The sequence below is a fragment of the Pleurodeles waltl genome, chromosome 5 (genome assembly GCF_031143425.1).
Source record: "Pleurodeles waltl isolate 20211129_DDA chromosome 5, aPleWal1.hap1.20221129, whole genome shotgun sequence".
Lineage (NCBI taxonomy): Eukaryota > Metazoa > Chordata > Amphibia > Caudata > Salamandridae > Pleurodeles > Pleurodeles waltl.
Window position 1 is genome coordinate 1755715741 of NC_090444.1, and position 25138 is coordinate 1755740878.

Below are 25138 nucleotides of genomic sequence, written 5' to 3' on the forward strand. Positions count from 1 at the left end.
ATTGGTGAGTGTGACTCCCGCTGCCCAGCAAGCACACATACAGACAACAGAATACCACATCAGAATACCACATCCAATGGTCCTCAATCAAGTCCTTTTAACTCCTCACATGCCACATTTCCCCCTATTTGTAGCCCAGACAGTCACAGTCCATCCACCTCACCTACAGAACAGAGCACCCAGCTCCACCTTCAAGTACCGCAATGTCTCAATGTCTGATTTTATTCACCTCAACCTCAATGAATTACCCTGACAATATTTTCCTTTACCTCATCCTCCCTGGGAGGGATGTAACCATCAAGAAAGAAGCACTGCTTAGATTTCCAAATAGAGCCGAAGTCAGGCAGCATGTTTCTTGTCCACCCACATCCAACCCAACACTCCAACTCATCCTCTCCTCCATACCCACATTGACATCCACATCTTAGTCAGCCAAAACACTTTATTCATCTTTGTTACTAAATCTAATAACAATAGACACTTCAGCAGACTACTTTATGAATGTAAATTCTCAAATTGACACCATCAAGCACATAGTCTGCATCAACACAGAAGCTAACGCTCCGAAGAAGTCACAATTTACAAGGCGAATAACAAATGTTGAATCAAAATATAATTTTCCATATATATTGCGTACAAAACTGCAGTCCCTACAGAGTTACGGAATATACAAAGTAAAAATATTGTTTTTTTTATGTACATTATATCATTTTTAACCCTTTTGCTGCTAGGCCTTAAATTCAGCCCCCCCACACCCCCTAATGCTAAACTTTTTTTTGGCTATTTGGAGTAGTTTGCACTTAGACCCCTATAACTTTTTGTCCACATAATGTATCCATGCCAAATTTGCATCTGAACAGCCTGGGGATTCTGAAGTTACCCAGCGCCACCTCCAGTACCGCAACATCTGATTTTATTCACCTCAACCACAATAAATACCCTGACAATATTCTCCTTTACCTTATCCTCCCTGGAAGGGATGTAATGATCAAGAAAGAAGCATTCCTTAAACTTCTTAATGGAACCAAAGACAGGCAGCATGTTTCTTGCCCAGCCACATCCAACCCAACATTGGGGGAAAAAATAAGTCCTAGTGCCTAGTGGGCTTTCTGCACCTCCTGCACGGGTGCTGATTGGGGGTAGTAACCCCATCTGCCCCCAGAAGGGGGTGCGGGGTAACTGACTACTTTTGGGGGTGGGGCACTGCCTTGACCATCCTGGGCAGCCCCCACTCATTTTATATATTTTTTTTTAAAAAAAACACAATGTAGTGCCCAGGGGGCATTCTGTCCCCCGGGGGGGTGGGGTGGGCAGACAGGATGTTCCTATTTTTTTTTGGGGGGTGGGGGACTAAAAAAGTCCCTGGTGGCCAGTGGGCTTTCTTCAGATTAGGGGCTATTGCCCACCTCCACCCGCCAAGAAGAAAGAAAAGCCCTTCCCCAACATGCCGCCCCCCCTCTGGTGGCCTAGTGGAGTGGATTCCCTGCTTGAGAATCACCCTCTTGAGGTGCTCTGTGGTGATGAAGGCTGAATTCCACAGTAGAGTTTTCATACCAAGTTTATTTATAACAACACAACCCAGCGTCCTGCCATCACCAAGAGAGACCCATAACTGTCTTCTCCCGAATGTCAAGACGCTGGCATTCTACAGAACTTTGAATATAGTGAATCATAACACATCCTTTCGCCTTCATCCTATAAATCTTTTACACAAAGAATTAGATAAAACATGTACAATAACTGATAAAATAAAAAAACTATAAAAATTAATCTCCAACAGTCATCTAAGTAAGCTGGGGATTTATGTGATCTCATACTTCTACAAGTTTTAGACTTCTCTTTAGTGAGAATAGGTGCAACATGTACATCATTTTTTTTCCTGGCGTTTGTTGTAAATTATCTCTTGCATCAGAAGTTACAACTCCACTTGATGGACCCTGGGTATTCTCATTTGTACTTGTGTTACCACCTTTATTAACTTCCCTATTATCCAAGAGAAAATGAGCACCAGAACATTCTTCAGTCAATCTCCTAGCACACATACCACCCTTCTGGTACAACGCCACTTTCCTAATATTCCACTTCTCCCCTCCTTCGACTTCAACCTGAAACCTGCCAGCCTTCACACTGCGAACGGGTCCTTTGAATTTAGAGATACCACTTTTGACCCTACCGGATTTGATCTTGACCCAATCTCCCACATCCAGTTCCACACACCTCTGCCCACCAAACTCAACCCACTCTTGAAGCCAAGACATAAACTTTGAACCCACTGAACGCCCCCTCAATACTTGAAAAGGACATTCATTAGAGATGCTGTGAATCGTACTACGATAAGCCCATACCATATCAGAGATGGACTTCCGCACACTGCAATGATATGGCTAAAGCTAACTGTATAGTGCCTTTAGTCAATCTATTAGCCCTCTCCACAATACCATTAGCCTGTGGATAATACAAAGATGTCCTAGAATGTCTCACCCCACAATGTCTCAAGAACGAACACATCTCATTGGACGTCAACTGGGTACCATTATCAGTTATAAGAACTGACGGAATACCTTCTTCCAGAAATATCTCATCCAAAATCCTTTTCGCAGTACTCGTGGTGATGTCCCTGACAAACTTTACTATAAGCCACCTTGAATGCACATCAACTACTACCACAGCAAACCTCGATTCAACCGAAAGTTCTGAAATGGGTCCAACGAAATCCAAACAAATGGTATGCCATGGTTTACCAGGATCCTCAATGTGCCCACAAGCTCTTCCCACACCTACTTTCAATCTCTTTTCACTCTCATTACACACAGTTCACTTCACAACCCAGTCTTTGACTTGCACATCCAAACCCGGCCACCAAAACACCTCTTTTAACCTTCTGCACGTTAACCCTTGGCCTAAGTGACCCTCATGTGCCAAGCCAAACAACTTGAACCTCAAACCCGGAGGTGGAACATATCGGTCACCACGCATCAAAATACTATCTCCACAAATCGACAACACATCCAAAATACTAAGATACAGTCTCACAGAAGTTGGTAGAGTACTCTCTCTCCTAGCTCCCTTACAAATCAATTTAAAACCTTCCCTAAGACAATCACCTGTTTTAATCTCATCCACCCATTCTTTGTGTGTGAAAGTACCCAAACCACACTCAACCACGTCAATCACAGATGCCACAGCATCCTCTGTCTCACTGTTCTTCACAGACTGTGCATCAACCTTTTCCCAATCAAGAGACAGTCTAGACAAACAATCAGCCTGCACATTCTTCCAACCTTGGACCAACTCTACCCTGTAAAGATATTCTTGCAACCTAGCCACAAGTCTAGCTAACCTCGCTGAACCCTTGCCAGCTCCACTGGAAGACAAGATTTTAAACAAAGGTCTGTGATTGCTCCGTAAAACAAACTCCAGACCCCACAAATATGTTCTAAAGTATTCAGCACCCCAAACCGCAGCCAGAGTTTCACGTTCGATTACTGAATAATTACGTTCAGCCTGAGTTAATGTGCAAGAAGCAAATGCAACTGTCCTCTCCTGATCCCCATGCACTTGAGATAACACAGCACCCAATCCAGTTACACTTGCATCTACTGTTAAAATAGAACGCAACTTAATGTCAAACACAGAAAGAATGTCCGCATCACAGATCTCATTCTTGATATTTGCAACGCAATCTGACTGTTCACCCGCCCAAGTAAATTTACTCCCTTTCCACAGCAACTTTCGCAGGTTTTCAATCTTGTCAGCAAACTTGTCCACAAATTTGGAATAATATTCAATCAAGCCCAGAAACAACCTCAACTGGTCCTTGTCATTAGGTGCAGGTGCCAACCTAATGGCTTCCAACAGGCTCTTCTTAGGTTTGATGTTCCCTTTTGGGATAGTATATCCCAAATAGTAATTTTCTTCTGTCAAAAATGTGCATTTTTCCTGATTTAAACTTAAACCAGATTCTCCGATGACCCTCAAAACCTTACTCAACATAAGATTGTGTACATTTACAGTTTCACCTACAATTAAGATGTCGTCTTGAAAGAACAACACGTTCTTAAAGTTGCCAAATATATTTGTCATGATATGTTGAAAAAACACTAGCAGCTGATGCAAGGCCAAAAGTCGTACAAGTGAACTGGAAGGTGCCTTCAGGGGTCACAAACGCTGTCAAATGTTTGGATTCAGGATGGAGTTTGATCTGGTGATAGGCATTCTTCAAATCAAGCTTTGAAAAATACCTTCCATTTTAAACTTCCGTCAACAATTCATTGATATTGGCCAGATGATGTGTGTCAACTACAATATTCGGATTCAACGACCTCAAGTCAACACATAACCTCACCCTGCCATCCGATTTCCTAGTGATAACAACTGGGGAAATCCAAGGACACACCTCCACAGGTTCAATAATGCCTTCAGACAACATATTACCAATTACTTTCTTCACTTCATCCCTCACAACAAAAGGTATATTGCGTAATTTGTGTTGCCTGGGTACAGCATTCTCCTTTAAAATGATCTTGTGTACATAGCCCTTTAAACATCCCAAAGTTTTTCTAAACACATGCTTTGACCCCTCTAAAATATCATGCAATTGTACATCCTAAACAACAAAAATTTGGTCAGGTGCCCTTGGATTGATGACAATGTTGAGATCGAACTGATGCATCCAACCTAAGATAAGTGGATCTTCTGAGGCTACATACATTTTCCCCATGACGCTCCTCTCCTCAAATCATATCTGCTTTACCATATACCCCAACATATTAATTTTCCCACCTTCGTAACCACCAGGAGAAATATCTTTGGGATACAATTTCTCACTTTTCTAATGTTCCTTAAAGAGAGTTTCGGGAATTATAGTATACAATGATCCCAAATCAATCATAAGACTTACATGAAATTCATCTATTGTGAAGAGAGCAACAGGGCTGGATATTCTACGCACACTATTAATCTCCACAGAACTCTCTTCCTGACTCACTACTAGAATTCTCTCTTCACAAGGATTTTCATAACATTCTCCCACCACATTTATTGCTGATTTGACTTCCTTTGAAGCCTTAGCACTTTCTCTACACATGCAAGCATAATGCCCCTTACGACCACACTTACGACAGTTTTTATTGATAGCAAAACACTTCTTAGAATCAGCCAAATGGTACATGCTTCCACACCGAATGCATTCTTTCCCTTTTACTTTGGAAGATACTGTTTTTTTTAATAGAACTCCAAACTCTAGCTGAGCACGTATTGCATCAGCAGACAATACCATAATGTCAGCACTTTTGCCTTTTCTCTCTAGTTCTTTCATACACCACTGCGTTTCCTCAATGACTTTTGCCATCTCAATTGCCTCCTGCAAACTAGGGTCTTTTGCAGCCCAGAGCCTCTCTTGTATTTTCCTCTCACGATACTGGACTATGAGTTGATCTCGTATCAACTGTTCAGTCATAGACCCAAAAATACAATAAACTGATAATTCCCTCAACCTTGAAACAAATTTGTGAATAGTTTCGTGATGATCTTGAGGCTGTGTGTCAAAACGTATATCTAGCAAGAACTAAATTGGTTTCTTTAGCAAACCAAATCTCGAACCTCTTGATAGCCTCTTTAAACACATCATCCATTGGTTGGCCATTGGGACCAAGCGCTGTGGGTAAATATTTCAAAATACGCGGACCCTCACACCGTAATTTGCGCAATAAAATAGCCTTTTTTCCTTTAAGAAGAAAGCTTCTGTCCATCTAAAGCTACAATATAGTTTTCTAACATTTCTATCCAATCCTCCCAGGGCACAACAGGTGACCCTGGAAAAGGTAAGAATAGCGGTAGTGGAGAAATGTTACTCTGGGTGGCCATCACTGTAATACCAATTAGATGGACTGAAATCTGTTATGTCCTCTGAAACAAATGTGTTAATTACAGTTAGTGCAGCTACTAATAAAGTTCAGAAAGCTAAAGCGCACAGGGAACACTGTAAAAAAAACAAAAAAACAAAAAACTGGTGTGCAAATCACTGTGTGACTTGCAAACTACTGTACATCAAACCAATAAATGCTGCACAAAAGTTAGATGGTGTGCACATCTCCGTCAACTTAAGTAAAAACTGCACATATATTACGTGTTGTGCAGATCACCGTGAGATCTGCCATTGCGTCCACAGTTCCGAATGAACGTTTCACTTCGTCCCTGCTCCCCACCCCAATAAACGTCACCTGAAGTAGGGAATAAAATGATCAGAGAAAGATCGGCTAGAGCCAGGAAACGTTCTGCTGCCCAAACCGACACAGAATGCTACAACGCGCCTGAAATCTGAGAAGCAGCTCGTACTTCCCGATACATGAAGCGTCTCAAATCCACACAACAGGACATTGCGTATGCTCCTCCCACAACACACGTGTCGGAAATCCAAAAAACACTGCCTCACGCTTCCGCTTTGCAATATTACGGGCATCAAAATATGCACATCAGGACGGTGCGTATGTTCCTCCCACAACACCACGCCTGTCAGGGATCTCCGATTGGCTGTCACTCCGGAAGCAGCAGCGTCAACGTCGGGCCCACACTACGACACTGGAACCAGAAAAATCACAGGCAAGAAAAGAACGCAGGCTCGGGTCGTGTCTTGAAGCAGAACTCGTCGCCAAAAATGTGGTGAAGAAGGCTGGATTCCATGGTAGGGTTTTCATACCAAGTTTATTCATAACGACACAACCCAGCTTCCTGTCATCACCAAGAGAGACCCAGAACTGTCTTCTCTCGTATGTCAAGACACTGGCATTCTACAGAACTTTGAATACAGCGACTCATAACATGCTCCCTAAGCAGGGATCCACTAGAGCGAGGTGCTTTTGGAAAGGGGAGATTCCGGGTACCTCTCCCGTTCAAATCAGATCTCAAGGGCTAACATTTGGCCCTTAGCACCATCCGCTCATTTCACTTTCATTTTCCCCTGTAAGGACGTTGGCGCACAAGGCACGCTGATTATCATTACAGGAACGGGATATTTGTAGCCTTGGTTGCTTGGGAAGCTCTTCCCCAGCAACCAGGGCTAAAAATATCCAAATCAAATCCCTCTGGTGTCCTGACCAGAGGGATTTGAAGTGCCATATGCGTTGGATGGCTCCCGGCTGTCCGACTCTCGGCTGTCTGACACATGCAAGTGGTTAATTTTTTTTCTATATAATATAATTTACCTTACTATAGTTGTGTTAAATATTGTTTTAATTAAATATGTATTAGCCATTCCATTCATTTTAGGTGTTAGTATTAATGCTAATTTTTTGGAGTAGAGTTGGTAAATTTTAACATGCAATAAAAAAAATTTTTTACTCTTAATTAGTACTTTATTATTAAGTAGCGGATTGAGTTTGTAGGGGAACAGGATGGGAAGTTATTTAAATTATAAACTTTTTTTAAATTTTCAATTAATTTTTATGTTACGGAAGTATTTAATTGGTGACTATGTAAACTGATTATTTTTCTTAAAATTATATTTTAATTATCTAAGTGCATTTTGTGATTTTCTATGATTATGTAGTTTTGTCTATTTAAATTACTAGATTTTATTTTGGGTGGAATTCTGTGAGAAGAAATGTATATATATATATATATATATATTTGTAAATTAATTTCTTACGGTAATGAAATATGTATTTGCTAATCATGTAAATGTTTATATTGGTTATTTGCGGTGTACATTATTTGCTGTATTCTCTACTTTTTAACTGATAAATAGGTATATTTAATGAAATTTTTTACAAATTCTATATTTGTTGTCTAATTTTATTTAATTACTATTTTAATAATAATTGTTTTTTTTATAATTATAGTTGTTTGGGTCACTGTGTATTGTTTAGGGTAGTTGTAGTAGGGAAGTGAACTGCATTTATTTAATGTTTTACTTGTTAAATTATTTTAGTTTTTCTTTATATTTCATTTTATTTATGCATGTAGCCTATATTTTGAATGTTTTAATAAATGTTGTTAGGTATTTAAATGTTTGTTTAATAATGATTAGGGGTTATAATTACATATGTAACACCTCCAAAGTCCAAAGCTTTCCCTACTGTTGCTTAGGGTGGAATGGAAAAAGTAACTAACGCCCTTCAAATTACAGCACTCTCCCCTCCATTTACTATGCTGGAGTGGGAATAGTGAATTTATCCCCTCCAAAATATAAAACTTCCCCCACTGTTGCTTACGTTTCATTGGGTATAGTATGAATTAGGCCTGACACCTTTCCGGGGGGAGGGGAGTAGTCCTTCACCCTTCCTGTTCAGCTGAATTAATTTGTATTGCCATTAGGACTCTGTGCCCTTTACCTTGCAAACCAGTGCTGAAGTGCTTGTGCTCTCTCCTTTAAACATGGAAAAATTGGCTTACATCCAATTGGTACATTAATTTACCTGTAAGTACCTAGTAAATGGTACTCTGGGTATCTAGGCCTGTAAGTTAAATGTTACTAGGAGGCCTGCAGCACTCATGGTGCCACCCACCAAAGCACCTTTTAAGAACATGTTTCAAGCCTGCCACTGCAGGCGGAAGTAGAGATTTAAACTGCCATTTAACCTGGCAAAATGAACCTTTTGGCAGGTCTAAACCTTCCTTTTTACTGCGTAGAAGTCACCTTTAAAATAGGTCCCAAAGGCTCACAGGGCAGGGTGGATTGTATTGAAAAAGTACAACATGTGGGCTTAAGTTTTACATGTTGTGGTAGGGAACAATTATCGCAAAGTCTACCTCTCCCATAAGATAAGATTGGGTTACCTTTTTACACTTAATAAATGATGACTTAAGTTTGGGATCTGATAGGAAAACTATGTTTACACACAAAAGAACCGCAATTTAAACCCATTTGTAATGGTAAAGTCAGACTGTAAGTTACACTTCTGAAAATGTCACTTGGCATTTTCCTCTCCTAACAATTTGGTGCTTGCAGTCTGTGTCCTAGTTCACATGAGTGGGTGTAGTTGGCATTTGTATCTTCCTCCCAGACAGTGAGACAAAAGGGAACTATGTGGTGGCAAGATGGGCCATCCTGGAAGGATGGTTGAGGTGGTGCACACACAAAGGGACATAAGACCAGCCTATTGTCACCCTAGACCACATGGAGCTTGGGCAGAGGAAGAAAGAAGCTCGATCACACACTTCAAAGGCTGGCACCATGGTATAAATATTGCATCTCTGGAGCCACTCATCAGATCACTTCTGGACTTGTGGAAAAATCAGAAGAAGGTCTGCTCTGGTACTGGAAAGACTGCCCTGCTGCTTGAGGAAAGAAACCTAGACCGTCTCCTTCAACACAGGACCACCAGAGTGACCCCAAAGGGCTAGCTGGCTGGCCTCCTGTTCTGAGCTACAGGGGCACTGCCCAGCTGGCCTGGTGCAACTGGACTTGCCTGGGTCTGCAACTAGACTTGTCTGAGCCCTGCCAGCTCTGCTAGAGTGAGTCCCTGGTCCCCAAGAGGTGCCTCCCCAGGTTCTGGGCCCTTGACAGGCATCAGGGTGCACTTCTCCGAAAAGAAGGGGATAAATCCTGAAGTTTTGGGGCTTTTCTCCCCAAACAGGCCTGTTTGTGCAAAGACTCTGCTTCCCGCACAGACTGCCAATGTGAAACTTTGGTGAACCAGACCCTTTGCGATACAGCTACCACCGACGTTCAGCAATGTGAGATCTGCACTTCGCGCAACAGCAGAGACAGCCCATGGTGACCGTCAACAACTTACTCTATTTCTGTAAATTAGTGCAGGATTTTTCTTGTGTTGCGTTTCCACTTCATTACTGTTGTGTGCCACATAAATACTTTGCACATTGCCTCTATGTTAAGCATGACTGCTTTTGTGTCAAGCTAAAAGAGGGTCAGGCACAGGTTAATTTAGTGACAGTTGTGGTTGTTGCTTGAGAAGTGTCTTCACCCGCCAATCAAAACCCCATTTTCCATCAGTAAGTCTACCCCTCCAAAGTGCAACAGTTGCCCTGCTTTTGCTTGCATTGGAGTGGCAAGAGTAAATGCAGCCTCTTCAAACTCCAGCACTTATCCCGCTTTTGATTACATTGTAGTGGGAATAGTAAATCTAACCCCTACAAACGCCAAGACTTTCCTTGCTTTTGCTTAAGCTGGAGTGAGGATGGTAAAATATAACTCCTTCAAAGTCCACCATGGTTTTTACTTTTGCTTACATTGGAGTTAGATTAGTTAATCTGACTCATTTGAAGTCCAATACTTTTGCAAGTGTTATTTTTGATTATTGTTGTAATATTTCGCTTTTTTTATAATGGACATTAAAAAATGTAATTATGTACATTTTATTTCTTTATATTTTTGTTTGCTAAATTTGATATGTTACTTTTAATATGCAATTGTTAATTTTAAGGTTATTAATAACATATAGTGATAATTTTTATCCGTATTAAATTTTATATTAATTTTTAGTATTTATATTGAGTTACAAATATGTTTTGGTAATATAGGTTAGTTAATTTTCCTTTTTACGTCCTTGGCTGTGGCGCACAGGCACCAAGGACGTAGCCATTACATCCTTGGTCCAGCTCAAGGGGGGAGCGCTACCCCACGAAACACCAGGGAGTTTTTTTTTTTTTGTTTTTTTTTTATTGAATAAGGGGGGCAAAGTATTATTAGGCCATTTCTGCCCCCCGCGGGGGCAGATCGGCCTATTATAATTAGGCCAATCTGCTCCCATTTTTTTTTTTTATATATTTGGGGAGCGACCACTTAGGCAAGGGTCGCTCCCCGGGGGTGGGGGGGAATTTATTTTAGGGCATTTCTGTTCCCCTTTGGGGCAGATCGCCCATTTCTATTAGGCAGATCTGCCCCCAGCAGGTCAGAAACCACTTGTGTATGTGTGTGTTTTGTTTGGGGGGCAGCCCCCTAGGCAAGGGTCGCTCCCCATGGGGGCACATTACTGTTGGCCATATCTGCCCCCCCCCCCCCTTGGGGGCAGACTGGCCTATTTTTGGAAGGCCCATCTGCTCCCAAGGGGGGCACAAAGCCCACCAGAGAAGTTTTTTTTTTTCAAAATAAGAAGGTGGGGGTATGGCCATACCCCAACCCCAAATAAATGGGGCCAAAGTTGTTTTGCCCACCAGTGGGCAGATGGGGTAATTACCCCTGATCCACACCCCGGGGGGGCAGAAAGTCTACTAGATGCCAGGGCATTAAAAAAAAAAAAAAAGTGTAGTGGTGGCTATCAACCAGTAAGGGCATGGTTATGCCCCCACCCCAAATGAAGGGGGTAAAAGTCTTTCAGCATCCCCTCGTACACTAAAGCATCTTATCCCATGGCAAGCAAGAGGACATTTGATTACTTTGGGTTTTGATTTCACATTTGGGCCATGAGAGCTTGCTAACTCTCAAAATCGTCCCACTTGGAATTGTGAGGGCTGCACTTTTTGGACTTTGGGACACTGACATGTAGAAACATCCACAAGACCTAGACACATCTGAAAACTAAACATCTGGGTAAGTCCAGGGTGGTGTGCTTCACATGCACCTCACCCCATTTTCTTACCCACAATGCCCTGCAAACCTCCAACTTTGCTGGAAATCATACATTTTTGTGATGGAACCTTCCGGAATCTGCAGGAATCCACAAAATTCTTACCACCCAGCATTGTCTCATCTATACCGATAAAAATTCTGCCCCACTTGTCAGCCTACAAATGTTTTTTTTCCAAACTGCCCTTTTGGACCCGCTTTGGTTCCCCCTCAATTTCGACATGTTTTTGGCTCTTCCCTCTCTCAGGCACTTGGCCCACTCAATACACAAGTGAGGTATCATTTTTACCAGGAGACTGAGGGGAACGTTGGGTGGTAGGAAATGTGTCCCGGTGCGGTGATCCCACACAGAAATGTGGGGAAAAATGTGATTTTATTTTACCTAAATTTGAAGTTTGCTGAGGATTCTCTCTGGGGGATCCACACAAGTCACACCTCCCTGAAATCCCTCGTGAGTCTAGTTTTCAGAAATGTCAGGGTTTGTATGGCTGCTGAGCCCAGGACCAAAATCGCAGGTGCCCCCCACCCTGCAAAAAACAGGTCGTTTTGTATTTGATCATTTTGACGTGTCCAGATAATATTTTGGGGCATTTCCTTTCACGGGCACTAGGCCTACCCACACAAGTCAGGTACCATTTTTATCGTGAGACTTCGGGAGGGGGGGGGACGCTGGATAGAAGGAAATTTGTGGCTCCTCTCACATTCCAGAACTTTCTGTCACTTGACTGGGGAAATATCTTCACCCCAGATTGAGGACTTGGATCCTCCCAGGCCTCCTTCTAAGGAGGGGAGTCCTTCTGTTACCCACTCTAAATGCAGATCTAAGGTAAAACATTTTCAGAGTGCGCCAAAACAAATTATTTTACACATCCTCGATATGGATGATGACATGGGCAATACTGATGACGCCGCTGATATTTTCGGCACTAATGACCCTTCTTGCCCTCCTCCCAAGAAACTTACGTTGTCACTATCTTCTCCTGACCCTTTTGTTGCCAAAACCATCTTAGACTCGGAAGTGACCTCTATGTTTAACCCCTCCCTTTTGCACCATCCTAAATCAACAGAATGGTTTCCTTCTTCCCATGTTGGGGATTATATATCCTCCAGATTAAGACAACCGCTATATAAGCGGACAAAGGCCAAATTTAAATCTGAATGCCCTAGACCCTCTTTTTCTCCAATATCACATTAACTCCATCCATAGACCAACCCATACTTATCTTCTTTTCCAAATTCGGTAAAGATCTCCATAAAGGGGTAGACAAAGCTTGGTTAACTTGCCATTATGAACTACTAGACTAAGTGGGTCCTTTGTCCCACATTTTTGACAAGGCGGAGTCAGCAAGGCTGAAAAATTCAGAAATTGATCCTTTAGATCTGTCTCAATGGAGAGAGAGCCTTCTAGGGAACGCTAATGAAGCCATTACTCACAAGAGAAGAAAAGGACTTTTACTAAAGCTAGATCTGAAGCTGGCAAATTTGGCAACTCTCTATCCTGGTATTAAGGCTATTAATAGGTTTGCTATTTGGACACTCCTTCATTAAGCATCTGAGCAGATACACGATTACCTTTTCCTCTTTTGATAAAGCTTAACAGTCCCTCAAGAAGGTCTTCAACCTGCGTGTTTTTGCACGGGTCGGTGGAGGCAGGAGCCACTTTACCTGCCATTCCTGTCATTGCCAAGGATCTAGCGGCTCCTTCAACACTTCATATGGAGTCCATGTATACAAACCCCTATGCTACCCTCAAAGGGGCAGAGGTTATCCGGGTCGAGGACAACGCAGTTTCAGGCACAGTAACCAACAAGTTAAATCCCCTTTCTGGCCTTCCTCCTGTAGGGGGCAGTCTTCAATTGTTTTTACCAAAATGGAAAATGATAACTGCAGACCTGTGGGTTCTAAATAGGGTAGAGGGTTATCTTCTAGAGTTTTATGCAACCCCGTTTCAGATATTATTTCCTAACCCCCCTCACTTCTCCTCTGAAATGTCCACCCTTATTTCTGAGGAAGTCAATTCTCTTTTATTGAAGAACGCTATCCAACTCACACACCCAGACCCTTCAGGTTTCTTAAGTTCTCTTTTCCTGGTAAAAAAAGAAAAACAACAAAATGAGACCCGTTATCAACCTCAGAGCTTTCAACCAATTTGTTGTTTATCGTTAATTCATTATGATTCCTACTCAACAAATAGAGATTCTGGGTTAACTCTTCAACTCCTACCCTCCATCTTCCACAGCAAAAAGTAAAAACTGTCAAAACAGAGATTCTTCGAGCTCTCCGCAGCACACAATCTCGCTCAGATCACTGGTCAGAATAATAGGTCATCCATTCAAGCTATCTTCCCTGGGACCCTTCACCATTGAGCCCTTCAGCCCCTACAGAGTCATCATCTCAGGAAGGGTCTTGCCTATTCGGACATTATCAGCTTAGATCCAGAGTCTCATTTAGAGCTTCAGTGGTGGATAGACCATTTAGATGTCTGGAACGGCAGGACTATGTTTGCATCAGCCCCAGATCCTTTGTTAGAATCAGACACAAGCCTAACGGGCTGGGGCACTCATTGTGGTCCAATCTCGACTGGCGGTACTTGGTCCATCAAGGAGTCCGAATTGCATATCAATTGTTTAATGATGCTTGCGGGCTCCTTTGCAATCAAAAGCCTAGCAAGAGACAAACATCAGTGTTCTTTCCTCCTCCATATGGACAATGTTTCGGCTGTCCGTTACATCAACCATTTAGAAGGTGCCACATCAAAACCTTTGGCGGATCTTGCAAAAAGACTTTGGGAGTTTTGTCTCCACAACAGATCTCTCTTACAGAGGAGTATCTGCCGGGTAGACTCAATGCGACTGCAGACTAGCACTCCGGCTTTCTCAGAGATTTCAGCAACTGGAAACTCCATCCCTCGGTATTTCAGTCTCTCCTCAACAGATGGGGTCCCTTTTACATTAACCTCTTTGCCTTCCGCTTGAATTCCCAATTGCATCGGTTTTTCAGCTGGCGTCCAGACCCCCTGGCTTTAGCTACATATGCTTTCTTACAGTACTGGTCCACTTCGATCAATCATGCTATCCCTCCTTTTCTCACGATCACCAGGACTCTTGCCCAGGTCAGACATCAACAAGCCACAATGGTGATAGTAGTACCTTTCTTGCAATCACAAGTGTGGTTCCCTCCTCTTCTAGAGCTAGCTTTTGACTTCTGCGTCCATCCTTTCATTCCCTAATCCTAGACCCCTTAGATCATCCCCACAACTTAGTCTTCAACAAATCCCTCATTCTTTTGGCATGGAAGGTGTCAGGGCAGACCACTCTGCCATCCCTATTTCGACAGAAGCTTCAGATTTTATTAACAAAGCCTGGATTCCAGGTACTAGAAAGGCATACAGTTGTGCTTGGTCTCTTTGGTCAAACTGGTGTCTGGCAAGGTCTCTTGATTCCATTTCAGCCGATATAATTTATGGTATAAATTTGTTAGCAGCAGAAGCCAATGCAGGTAAGACCTACAAAAAAATCAATTTATACAGATCTGCAATTTCCATGCATCATACCTATGTTAACGGAAAAACACTGGAGAACATCCTCTCCTTTGCCACCTCTTGAAGGGTGAAAAAAATATACTCAAAATTATGGGATGTAAATGTTGTTTTGAATTTTTTTGTTTTTTATCTTGGCCGGATAATGCGGATCTTTCGCTGAAAATGCTTTCTGCTAAACTCACTATGTTATTATGTCTTATTTCTATTAAACGTCTGTCGGATGGTAAAGCTTTAGATATTTCCTCTTGTCAGTTTACTCCAACTGGAGTACAGTTTTCTGTCAGCAAACGTACTAAGATTAATCTACGATCTGAGTTATAGCCTTACTTTCCTAATCAACCTAAAAACTTTGTGTAGGTCAATGCCTTAAGGTTTATGTAAAGCACACAGCCAATCTTAGAATATCCTCTCATTCTCAACTTCTTATCTCTTTCCGTAAACCTCACAAACCTGTTTCTTCTGCTAACTTAGACAGATGGGTCCCTTAGGTCATGTCCTCTGCAGGCATTGATACTTCAGTCTTTGGGGCTCATTCCTCTAGGGGCGCCATGGCCTCTTGGGCTTTCTGGATGGATTCCAGACTTGAAGACATTCTGAGATCGGCTGATTGGTACAATGATAATGTTTTTAGGATTTTGTACTGTAAACCAGTTCATACAGTAGCTTTTGTAGTAATTAACATGCTTTAAAAAGGCATAATAGGAGCCTCCCGTCTTGACATAAAATATAGATTGTTCTAGTAAACTATGACGGAACGTCTTAATTTTCATTAAAGACACAGAGGCGAGTATAATCTCACTGCAACTCTCAGCAATTGTTGTTTTTTTTCCCCCTCCATGACAGCATCCTCAATCCAACCACTGTCTTCTTCCTAGGAACTGTGCAATTCAATCTGAGTTTTCAACTGCTTCCATGGATTCCTCTCAGTTCCAGCATGGCGTTCCTACAGAACTGCAGATTTCTTCTTCAAGTTATTTATGAATTCACTTTTTTCGTTGATTCTTGCAGTTGCTGTAGTTTTGTCTATTTTAGTATTATTTAAGCATAATACTCTGTGTCTTTAATAAAATAAAGGCTTTCCGTCATAGTTTACTAGGAAAATCTACATTATATTATTCTAAGTGACAATTTCAATTGACAGGTATGTAAAACACATTTGGTATTAAAAGAATGGCAAACGGGGAAGTCTTAATCTTAAAGGTTTCATTTTAAACTTTTAGACATACCGGCTTAATGTCAGTCATAATCAATTAGTCAATAAATCAGATCACAAAACTCAGTGAAAGTACAGAGTCAAATAAGAAGTCAGTAAAATTCAAATCATCAAAATACTAAGTACAGATAGTCAGACAGCGATCCAGCTTGACTTTACATCCTAAGGTATGAGTGAAAGGGTTGCTGTTACATCAAGAAAACACTTTTTGAATAGGTTCTTAACAATGGAATTCATACATTTACTACAGTTCTACATGGTTCACATAGCCTAAACCAATCAGAATTTAAGCAAAGAAAACCATTTGCAACTAAATAAATTTAACAAAACTCTTATAATTCGACAGCATAGAGCTTCTCAAGGACATCACCTGTGCATGAACCAAGAGCGGTTACTTCATATATGATTTTCCCTGGAACAGCTAAATGTGACTTTGAATTTGTACACGCTTATTCTGAGCAGGTTGTGAAAGTTGCTGTCATTGTCTGCAGAGCACATTCAACTTTTATTCTTGCGAGACATGAAAATAGGGGTGTATTCACATGGTACAGTGAAACGTCACGGAAAAATTTAGAATGAGCCTAAATTTAGCCAGAGTTTGAGTTTTCATTAATGCAAATAATTAAAATTCCAAAAAACATCTATACCATACAAGTCATGGCAGCTATGGAGATCTTTATGTTTCTATATGGTACTTATTGGCATGTTACCATGTATATTTTGCTGAGACAACTAACCTGATTGGAATAAGGATACCATGGAATATGAGTCACTCTTAAACTGTCTTGTTTTTCACCCAAAGGAGCTAACCATGGATTCGTTTTTAAGCTCACACTTACGAGAATAGTGTTTTGGGGGTACAGCTGCCGGCAGGCAGTCTACTCCCCGAGGGCATTGGGGGAGGGGGTGGGGGGTGGAGGAAGCACAGCCAGACGACTGGTCTGTGTTTGGGCCACATCCGTTAAAGGACTTAGCCCAAGGAATATATAGTCGTCATGTCACAGGGCTAGCCACCATTTTGTGTGAGAGTGCACAGTGGCAGCCCAGTGTAGGAGTCCGGGGACAATTTTTGCAGCAATAGTGAAGCCTGAGCAAGATGTCGTCGGCAGAGGACAAGGTTCAGGTGGCCATGCGGCTGTAAGCTGAAGCCGGCCGCCTGGACCAAGTGGTTGGTGTGGTGGCGCGGCCTCACCTGATGAGGCTCGCGGGGAGGGGGCCTCGGTCATCGTGTGTTCTCCGCCCTGAGCTCATAAAGGCGAGCAAACAATGCAGGTGAGGGGTCTGAGAAGCCTGCATGCACGCAGAGCGGCCAGGGCAGGAACAGGATGGAGGGAGGGGCCACAGGGTACAAGTGGTGAGATGGCCAGGCAGTCACGAGGGCGTGGGGACGAATTGGGGGTGTTGGAGTGAAGGGAAGGGCAAGGAAGTGGGCATGCACGGGTTGCAGGGGGGAGTGAAACAAGGGAAGGGGGAGACATGAGGCAGTGCCACAGGCCCCGAGAACTTGGATAAGCAGGAGGAGGGCCCAGGGCATAAGAAGGCCAGGTTTGGGAGGGATGGGAGAGAGCTGCAAGAAGCGGTGAGCGTGACAGGGCACGACGAGGGGGCAAGAGGTCAACTTAGTTTTTAAGGGGGCAGAGACCTGACAGCGGTGGAGATGGAAGAAGTGTGGGAAGGAGGGGCTGGGTGGCATATGGGAGAGGGTGACGCAGGGCCCAATGGAGTGGGCAGGCAGGATGACTCGTGGGAGGGGGCCACAGGGTGGGGTGCAAGCGGGGCAGCATCTTCGTCAGGCAGAGGAGGTGGATGTGCTTCAGTTGAGAAAGGATGAGGAGGAAGGGAGCGCCGGGACAGGCAGCAGAGGGCCCCTAAATATGTATATACCAGTAACAAATTGGAAGGGTCAATGAGGCAGAGAAAGGGGGGGGCAATGGCAGGTCTAGGGTAAGGTTTGCTTCCAGCAGGTGGGAGAGGCAAAGGGTTACACACCGGTCTTCCACTCCTTTTTGCAGGCACAATGTACATGGAACGGTGCAGAGTCGGGAGAGCGTGGGTCAGCTCGTCAACCCTGATGTGAAGGGCCCACTTGGTGCAGGGTGATCAGCTGGGCAACATCGTGGGATCCAGAGGTTAGCACCCCACATAGGTTGGCAACCGCTGCGTAGGGGGAGTGGCTGGACGCAAGTGGGCCCGATCCACCGGCGTGAGGAGCATCAACAGTGGCGCAGGACATGATTACATGAAGGAAGTAGGCCTAGTTAGCAAGGCGAGGTGGGGCGTCAAACCCGGGGGGGGGGGGTGGTGGGGGGGTAGAAGCTTCACAGAAGGTGGTGGGTACGAGTGGTACCAGGTACATGGGACAAGTCACGGACAAAGAGGTGCCCACAAGAGAATATGAACTGGAAGCAAAAGGGTACAAAGGCATGGGGTTGGATTATATGGAGGATAGTCCAGAGGAAAGGGAAATAATAGAAGGAGAGGTCAACAAGGAGGAAGAGCAGGGGGAAGTGCGGGCGTAGCTAACATTGTTTGTCATAGTATGTTTCAGGGCAAGGTGAAGCACCGGCAGGCAGCCACAGAGCAGACGGCCTCAAGGATACTGGCAAGGCTGGAGGCGCCGACCTTGACGCCAGGTAAGACAAGGCAGGGCGAAAATGGTGAACATACAAGGAGTGAGGTTGGATGTGGGAGCAGCCTTGATAAGATACGGCTCAGTCACGGGACGTACGTAAGAGACACAGATCTTGGTCCAGATAACAAGGGTTAAGAAGAGAGTTTGCAAATACAGGAGCCGAAAGCACAGACAGGGGGGATGTGGCGGAAGGAAAAAAAGGCAAGGACGAGGGCGATGAGGGTGCAGAGCAAGGAGCTGGTGGGAAAGAAAGTAAGGAGGTAAAGGGAAAGAAGCCTCCATACATGGGGGTTATGAAACCATTGGGATCACATTTGATGCCAGCTATGAAAGAATAGATTTGTAAAGGAGAGTTTGTAGAGGTACTGAAGTTGCTTCACAGGGAGGTAAGGGCAAAGGAAGGGTGCTGATAACCATGCAAAACTGGGCTTCAGCTTTTCTTGTATACGCAAGCGTGTATTATGAAAAATATCCAGAGAGGAGCATGGCCCTGCTAAAATACATGGACATCATTAGGAAGGCACGGATTTCATTTGAGGGCAATGCATGGGCTCAGTATGAGGAGTTCAGGGCAAGGATAGCAGCTGACCCAAAAGCAAAGTGGGGAGAGATAGTTATGGATCTCTGGCAACAGAAAATGGTCCAGCAAAGTTCGGTAAGATGGTGTTTACAGCCAGTGACCTCCTGATACAGTATAAGCCCTTTCAGCAGTGTCCCACCTGGGGTGGGGTGGGGTCAGGAACAAAAACACAAGGAGGGATCTTGGGGGCATGCTGGGACTTCAATAAAGGACTTTGCATGAGAGAGAACTGTAAGTTTCAACATGAGTGCTCCAATCGTGGGGGCAGACACGCATTGGTGCAGTGCTATAGCAACCTGTGGACAGTGCAATCGGAGCAACATAACAGCAGGGGCAGCAGCCACTGGCCACACAGGGATGGCAGCAGGGAGGTCAGGGGAACTTCAGAAGGGGGGGGGGAGGGGCGAGGACAGGGCTCTGGAGGTAAGGGCTCTTACATCAGTTAAAGTAGATAGGTTAAGATACTGGTTGAAGCTCTACCCTAAAAGGGAAGAGGCTGCTCAATTGGTGGAAGGGTTCACATGGGATTTCAAGTTGGGGTACGAGGGTCCAAGGCAGCGGCATTGGGCAGAGAATTTGAAATATGCAAGGACACATCCACTGGTGGTGAGGGCAAAGATAGCAAAAGAGATATCGGAAGGTAGGATGGCAGGACCTTTCCAGGAGTGGCCAACAGACCAACTCATGATTTCACCCATTGGAGTGGTACAAAAAAAGATCAAGGGCAGTTCCAGTTGATACAGCATGTATCTTGGCCAGAAGAGCAATCTGTCAATGACTTCATTACGGGTGAGGTGGCGGGTACGTCATTCATTGGTGGACGTGGCAATAGCATTAGTGGAGCAGGCAGGACGAGGGGCGCTAATGGCAAAGTGCGATATCAAGTCCGCTTTTCGGTTGCTCCCGATATACATGGAGGATTTCCAATTGTCAGGCATACAGTCTGAAGGCAGGTGGTATTTGGATACCGTCCTTCCTATAGGTTGGGCGATATTCTGTGCCTTTTTTGAGCGCTTCAGTTCCTTCTTGGAATGGCTGTTTACATATAATACAGGACACAAAGAAATCACGCATTACTGAGATGATTTCTTCTTTGTCACACCTTCATGTTTGACGGACTGCCAGAGGTTGCTGGACAGCTTTAAAGAGCTCATGGAAGATGTAGGAGTACCTTTGGCACCGGAGAAGACAATGGGTCCCGCCACCTCAATTTCCTTTCTGGGTATCGAGTTGGATTCCAGGGCAATGGAAGCCTGATTGCCCCTAGACAAGAAGGTAGCAATGCGGTTGCTGTTGGACGGGATGTTGGACAAACAGAAGGTCACGGTTAAAGAAGTGCAAGCTCTACTGGGCCATATGAATTTTGCATGTAGAGTAGTTAGAGCACGCAGAACCTTTTGCAGGTGATTGGGATTGGCGTTGTCCGGACTGTCCTTGCCTCATCACTTGAAGCCATCAGCGGGTGAGAAGGAGAATTTGCGCATGTGGCCCAGCTTTTTGGACACCTTCAATGGTATCCCAATGGGTGCTCCACTGGAAATGGAGTGGGAGGCACAAATATTTTGGGATGCTGTTGGGGGGGCATTGGTTTTGGTATCTACTGGAAAGGCAAATGGTGCGCGGAGGAGTGGCCAGCCGGGTGGAAGAGGGGAGGATGGAGTATTGCCTTTTTGAAGCTCTTTCCCCTGGTGGTAGCAGTGTACTTGTGGAGCCACTTATTGCTGCATAAGAAGGCACTTTTTCATGTAGATAATATGGCAGAAGTACAAGTGGTGAATAGGCAGTCAGCTAGGGATCCACAGGTCCTGAAACTGTTGAGGATGTTTGTGCTGGTGTGTCTACGTTATGATATCATGTTTAAAGCAAAGCACGTGCCTGGGGTGAATAATGACATTGCAGATGCTTTGTCTCATTCACAGTGGGAGAGGTTACATGGGCTTGCCACGGACACAGAGGCAACGGCGTCCCATGCCACAGCAACTTTGGAATGTAGACGAGAAAGGATGCTGCAGCTGGTGATAGGGTCATTGGCACGGTTGACAAGGAAGGCTTATGAGCTGGCCTGGGAGGAATTCATCAGGTCAGGGGCGATCAGAAGAGAGAGTGGTAGGGACAGATTAGAAGATGTAGTCCAGTTCATTTTGGAGTGGATAGGGAAAGGGCAGTAGAAAGTGAAACTAGCGGGTTAATAGGAGGATATGCACCATCAGATGGAGAGTTAGGTGCTAGTATGTTAGAGGGGTGGACAAGGGAACTGGGGCAGGTCAGGCAGGCAAGGAGGTCTGTGACTTTGGAAGTTTTGAGAGGGGTACTGCGAGAATTGGCACAGATTTGTTATTCGGAGCAGGCACACATTTTTGTGACATTGATGGTGTGGATGTTTTTTGGAGCATTTTGCGTGTCAGAAATGCTGAGTTCCACCCAAAGTAAGGGGCTGCTATGGGAGGAGGTACTCATACAAACCCAAGGGTTGGCAATTTTTCTGAGGTCTTCCAAAACGGACCAGAGGGCGCAAGGAGTATATGTATTGCTGCCGGAGCAGGAGCATAGTGAGGTTTTCCCCCAGCAGGAGGTTGAAGTTGGGGAGGCTACAGGCAAATAAGATGGGTCAGTCTTCATACATATGGACGGCAAGAGGGTAACAGCCTTTCAACTGTTGAGCATATTGAAAAACGCTATAGAAGGCATGGGGATGCAACCTATGGAATTTGGGACACATTAATTTCGAATAGGAGCAGCAACCGAAGCGGGAAGGCGGGGGTGGTCCAGAGAGGGAATAAGGAAGTTGGGAAGATGGTCTTCTGAGTGCTTTCAAAGATATGTGCATTAGATTCTAGGTAGGGGCGTGATTGAACAGGGCTTGCGGTTAACATCTGTTTCTTTTATAGGTTCAGTGCTGGGTCCCCTGTAGACAAAGTTATGCGTCTGGATGGTGGGCCAATCATTCATCAGGAGGGCAGATCAAGAAGCCAAGAAATCAGATACAGTCAATTTGGGACTGAGTGAAGCATGTGGGGGAGGGGGTCAGGGGGTCGTATGGCATGGTAAAGGGGGTATGAGGTGGAGAGAATTGCTGCCAACTTTTGTAAAGTTACAGAAGGTGCGGTGTGCCCTGATATCTTCATTGTGCATTTAGGTGAAAATGACTTAGTACAGGAGAAAGGCTTGGCCCTAGTGAAAAGGATGAAGCAGGACTCGGAGATAAAGCAGCGGTGAGCAGGTTCTTTTCCGGTGTGGACAGAATTTATACCCAGGAGAAGTTGGATAGGGGCGTACACGCAGTAGCAATAGACAGGGCCCACAGGGAGCTCAGCAGGGAGATGAGGCGTTTTTGTAGGGAGCGGGAGATAGGTTGCATGGTGCACTCGGATATTCGATATGATGCAATGGAATTTTTTCATGCAGATGGGGTGCATCTGTCAAGATTTGGCATGAGGCTGTAGTTGCTGGAAATTAGGGAGTTTCTAGCGAGGACACTAAAAGGAGAGTAGTGTGGGGGCAGGGCAGACAAAAGTTCAAGCATGCCTGTTTTTTTCTGGTGGTGGATTACAAGAAGGCTGCAGGGGCCTTTAGAGAAGGTCAGTGGAGTTTACAGAGGGGAACCAGGCCCTAAGAGAGGAGGCAAGGAATCAGAAACAGAACGACAGCAGGGATTAGGGTTTTTTTTACACAGGAAGCTGGCATTTACAAATAGGCACGAGGTAAAAGTTAAGCAGGGAAGTTCAAGTGTTATGAATAACAGAAGGGAGTTAAACATTGGGTAGGTTGCAAGGTTAAAGGAGAGGGTGTTTTTTTGGGAGGTGGAGGGGTAGGTGGTAAGCAGGTGTTTGTATAGTGAGGTACAAAATTTTGTAAGGCAGGATGCCAAGTGCTGAATTGTGATACGCACCTGTTTCAATAAAGCAGCCTTTTGCACACACAAGATTGCTAGTGGTCTGTCTGGCTCATTTCAACCAAACGCAAACCTGAAAGTCCCAGTATGTAGAATATTGTTGGCTAAAAATACAGGCGAGGCTGAAAGCCAGGCCTGAAAGTAAAACTAAAAGCTAGAACTTGTTAAATATGGACCTTTACGCGTTCTGATAACAACGCTTATGTTTCTGGAATATTATTATCTAGATATATTAAATGCAATTTTGGATGCGAAACGACCAAAAACAGCGAATATCGAGAAACAGAAACTCCCCTCAACATTTCTGCTCCTTACGAAGCAAAAGACGATAAATCAACAGAACAAAGTAAAACTAAATGCGGTGCTTACCGAAAATAGCAGCGGGAATCTGCTACTCTCGAGTGGTGAATGCAACTGGGCCAAATCAGCACTAGTTTCCGGTCGTGGGGGGGATTCTGGACCACGGAAGTGGATGTCTGCCCCCTCAACCTCGCCTTAGTGCCTAAAGGATGTTACCGGCAGGCTTGGCTAGTTAAAGTAATTGCACTTTTGCAAGAGACGTGCTTACTCACCAGAGCCCACAAATTTACTGGAATTAGAATCAGTGAGTAGCCAACTTTTTTCGATTTTTTTCTTTTCCTTGTTTATCTTTTTTTTTTAATTCAGGGCTATACGTACCCGCACGTAAGAGAAAAGTAACCTGGATTACCAATGTATGCGCAAACCTGGGAAACGGCGAACTTCTGTTACCTTTATTAAATACGCAATTGCTCTGATATATATTAGTGCTGCTGCGCGGGGAGCAGTGTAATTTGCTAGAGGTCGGTCGCCCAAGTCCCATGAGTTACACGGGCTTGTGTGAAAGGCCCTGTCCAGCCGCTTGCACGGAGCGCATGCAGTCGTTCTTATTGCTAGCAGCTCTTGGAATGGATTTCCAATGGGATAAGCTGGACAGGACTGCAAGAACCAGAAGGCAAAGAACCCTGGCGTAATGAGTCACGTTTGGAAGCTCGGGACATGCTTCATCCACGTATTTTTTTATTTTTTTTAAACTTGGTTTCAGATTTGAATATTGCACAGTTGTAAACAAATGTATCACTTTTCTACGTATTTATTTGAAAGAGGGTTTTTATCATTAAGTGCACAGTAGTATTAACACGATGAAAGAAAAATAACGTAGTCGAAATAAAGGCATTCGGTGGAGGGAACTGTCCCTGTTCTAACATTAGTTAATGAAGGCCTCGATTTCAAAACGGTTGGTGCTGTCTGCAACCATTTTTCCGGCATTCAGTTACTTTTGTTCCTCCTTCACCCTGCACACAGACTATTCACGAGAAGTAGCGTTGCAGACACTGCTTTGAGATGTCACTTTCCCAAGCACAGAATGCTGTTTCATTTCTCCAGAGTTCTGCAGCGCACCGATCATTCAGAGTGAATGTTCCCAACCCATCACCTATAGGGACTCAGTAGTTTCTCATGGGAGCTTGTCCTTGTATATTTAGTAGCATACTTTTTATTATCAATTTAGGTGTCTGAAGAGCACCAGGGATGGGAACTGCATTATGTGAATCTGTGAGCTAGTGCTGCGTAATGAAACTTCAGAAACTTTTATCATTATTTCTTAAACCTTATTGGTTCTAACTATGTGACTCCTGCAAACATGTTTTGTGGTTATTATTCTAATTGTATTTTGCATTATTAAAGACAACCTTTCCTGATGGTGTTGGGCTCACTCTCACAGATTTTATGGAGGTGA

The 25138-nt window shown here is 44.0% G+C and overlaps 1 protein-coding gene across 1 annotated transcript in view; it reads right to left on the reverse strand.

The window, feature by feature from the left end:
• NEIL2 (nei like DNA glycosylase 2) overlaps positions 1-23940 on the reverse strand; it is a 136212-nt gene extending 112272 nt beyond the window's left edge. Inside the window, exon 1 of the mRNA XM_069236796.1 lies at positions 23752-23940. The gene's annotated coding sequence lies outside the window, so the exon portion shown is untranslated. The remainder of the gene's footprint in view (positions 1-23751) is intronic.
• Positions 23941-25138: the final 1198 nt, after the last annotated feature.